At 47.8% G+C, this 3710-nt stretch overlaps 1 pseudogene; it reads right to left on the bottom strand.

The window, feature by feature from the left end:
* Nucleotides 1–2938: 2938 nt before the first annotated feature.
* Nucleotides 2939–3110, bottom strand: LOC110559519 (DNA-directed RNA polymerases I, II, and III subunit RPABC4-like; annotated as a pseudogene).
* Nucleotides 3111–3710: the final 600 nt, after the last annotated feature.

Raw genomic sequence — 3710 nt, forward strand, 5'->3', positions numbered from 1 at the left:
AAGCTGAGCAAATAATGGGAGCTGCTTGAATCTGGCAAAACTGTGCAGGCCAGAGTGTCTGGAGCTTGGGGAATACCTGGTGCCGTGAGGTGTGCGAAGGTTCTGCAGTAGCTGACTCGAGGTACGAATGTGAGTGAGGTCAGGGAGCTGCAGGGTCAGCTTCAGAAAAAGGCTTCCAGCTCCTGGGGGGTGGGCAGAAGGAGATCTCACAAAAGCCCAGAGAGAATTGCAAATGATAAAGTGACTGCCCTCAGCTCACACCGGCACCACACACTCCTTTAACAGCCGTTGTTGACATCAGCACTGCCACAGCAGGGCAAGAGCTCCCTTCTGAGCACCCAGTGGTGTCCATTCTAAGGCAGGCTGGATTGGCCCTGGATGCCTCCTCCTGTCCTCAAGGACACTCCCAAGTTCCCAGGGCTGATGCCTCTTCCCACCCTCTCCCAGCTCAATGCCTGGCTCTGACCATGCGTGTGGACTGCCTACTGCACACGGAGCTGGTCAGAATCTGGTATGGAATATCTCTCCCTGGGCACAATCCCCACCCCATCTCCAAACAGTTCATGACAGAAAGCAGGAGGATAATTGTATACGTTAGGGGGAAAGTGTGCATTTCAGCGGGACCTGGTGGTACATACCTGTAATCCCAGCACTCAGCAAAGGCAAGTGACTGACACAAGTTCAAAGCCAGCCTGGTCTAAATCCCATTAGGGTTACATAATGAGACTCTGTTTCAAACAAAACAAAACTAAAAACAAAGGGAATGGGGAAATGGACCAAAGATCAAGAGCTTTCTTCTCTTTTCTTTTTCTCTTTCCTGGAACTCACTCTGTAGACCAGGCTGGTCTCAAACTCATAGAGATCTGCCTGCCTCTGCCTCATGAGTGCTGGGATTAAAGGCATGTGCCCCCATTGCCTGGGTAAGAGCTGTTTACTTCCCTTCCAGAGGACTAGACTTCAGCGCCCCACACCCTCGTGGCGTCTCACAACACCCATTACTCCAGCTCCAGGGGATCCAATTCCTACTCTCTCTCTCTCTCTCTCTCTCTCTCTCTCTCTCTCTCACACACACACACACACACACACACACACGCATGCGCGCGTCATTAAGAAGTAAAGTAAATCTTTAAAGAATATTTATCAAGTAACACAAGCTGAAGAGATGGCCCAGAGGTTAAGAGCCTTGCTGTTTTAGAAGTTCAGTTCCCAAGTTCAGTGCCCAACGTCCATACCAGACAGTACACAGTGCCTGGAACTCTATCTCCAAGAGATCTGATGCCATCTTCTGTGGGCACATGGCATTCACTCACACATAAGTAAAAATAATAAGTATGTGGGTGAGTCCCTCACTAGGGGAGTCCTTCTCGGCTGCCAGGTCCCACCCAAGGCCTTTCTCCCACATTCTAATGGGGGAAATACTCCATCTTTATCATTACTGCTGTTGTGGGCCTCGGCAGCATCGTTGGAGTCACCAACCCTCTGCTTCACAGACGGCAGACAGAGGTGCAGAGCAGCCTCCCAAGGGTGGAGCCGTGGCTTGACTCAGCCCATGGGCTCCAGCACAAGCCTTCTCTTCTTGGGTTCTCCTGGCTTCTCATCGGACCACAAGAGCTCGCTGTCCGTGAACCCACAGGGAAATAAAGGCACAAAGTGGATACACTGTGTTCATCGCCTCAGGCCCCCTAGGCACTGTTTTCTAACTCTAGGCTCTAGGGTCTCTTCCAGCCAAAGTCAGTTGGTCAGTCTGTGTGGCTGGCAGAACCCCATAAAGGAGCACTGGGGGCTGAGGAGCTCCATGAGCTTCCCAGGACCCAGTCCTTTAGCTCGGCACACTGCTAGCTGCCTCAGCCCAGCACTGACACTGGACTGAAACTAACGCTGACTACCCTATCTGTGAGCAGGCACCATCCTCCCCTCCTCAGTCAGAGCTGGGGCTGTTGGTAAGCGCATCCCTGGATTACGAGCCAGCCCTGGTTTCATTTGTAAACAAGAGCGCCTAGGGCTCTGGGACAGGAAAAGACTTGCCAATAGCCTTGTAAGCAGAGGAGTATCAGGCTGAGGCTGGGACACACCCTCTAGTCTCCTTTGAAGTCTTTCCTTATTCATCCTCTGACCCTCTCCCATCCCTAAGAGTTGAAAGACCATTTAGGGTGTACAGTTTCAGAGCTCAAATTCTGACAGTAGGCCTTGGGGAGATTTTTTTTTCCCCTTTGAGACAGGGTCTCACTATGTAGCCTTGGCTGGCCTGGATTCACAGACATGAACCTGCCTCTGCTTCCCAAGTGCTAGTACGCACTTAAAGGTGTGCACTACCATGTCTGGACAAGATTTCTTTTTTAATTTTTACAATTATTTATCTATGTGTTTATCAGAGAACAATTTGCAGGATCATTTTCTCCTTCTACTACGTGGGTCCTGGGGTGAGAACTCAACTCCTCAGCCTTGACAAGTGCCTTTTCCTGCTGAGCCTCCTCACCTGCCCTCTGGGAAGATTATCCAGAATAGCTGTTTGTGAATACTTAATTTTAGATGGTGTAGGAATGAAACGGCTCCATACAGAGACATGCTATGGACATGTATATACCATATAGGTTATACTGTTACACATATGTATACATGCATTATGTTTGTGTGTGCCTGTGTGTGCGCATGTGTACGGAATTATTCAGTTTATGGGTTTTTTTTTGTTTTCTTTTTTGGGGGGGGGAACAATTTTAATCTTCTTTGTGTGTGAGATGACAAGAACAATAAATTAAAAGCCATATGTTGAACCGAAAATTCTTTTATACAAAGTATTAAAATACCATCGCATTTCTAAAATGAAATCATAGGTATACAGTTGTAGCCATTCAGTAAGCTATGTCAGAAGCTATACAGTAAAGAGAAACATCAATGGGTCAAGTGTATAAATGAAGACACTCCTAAGTCCCCCCCTATTTCATTGAGCATCAGAACCCACCCATCTTTTAGTTCTTTCCTTGCTCATTAGTCTGTATCTGCTTTCTTTGCCTCTGATTGGATCCCTAGATTTTATTTCATTTTTGGTGTGAAACTTTCCACAAAGATAAAGCATTGGTTGCTGCTTTGGGGACATCTTTCTGGTTGTCCATTGTTGGTGCCCCCGCAGCCAGAAGAAGCTTCCCTTCTCTGCTTCTTCTTCTTCTTCTTCTTCTTCTTCTTCTTCTTCTTCTTCTTCTTCTTCTTCTTCTTCTTTTCTAGCTTCTTTCCTGTTCACGGTGGCATGATTGTTTAGAAATAGTCACCTGTGTTGTTGAATTCACCAGAAGCCAAGATTGACCCTGACCTTGCCACATAGGTGAGGCTGGCCTCTACCTCCTGACTTTTCTGCCTCTACCTCCTGAGTGCTGGGATTAAGATCACGCACCGCCACTCTGGTTTTTCAATATCACAAACTAACTTGGGGTACTTGGGGCTTGGCGAGGCCAGGGGAGTGCTGGCATAGGGACCTGAGGAAGGTAAGACGTTCACTGTGTTGACGGTTTCATGAGTGTGTTCCTATGTCAGAATTCCAGACATTTGAAATATGTGGAGTTTATTACATGTCAGTTACACAGCAATGACTACGACTGCTGCACGTGCGCACGCACTCACGTACACTCAGTCTAGCGCCATTACAGCCATGATTTAATAGACACTAATTGCTTGATTCAAGGGCACATCAGGAATGGAGTTTTCGTTAGCTTTCTCCC

The sequence above is a fragment of the Meriones unguiculatus genome, chromosome 10 (assembly GCF_030254825.1).
Source record: "Meriones unguiculatus strain TT.TT164.6M chromosome 10, Bangor_MerUng_6.1, whole genome shotgun sequence".
Lineage (NCBI taxonomy): Eukaryota > Metazoa > Chordata > Mammalia > Rodentia > Muridae > Meriones > Meriones unguiculatus.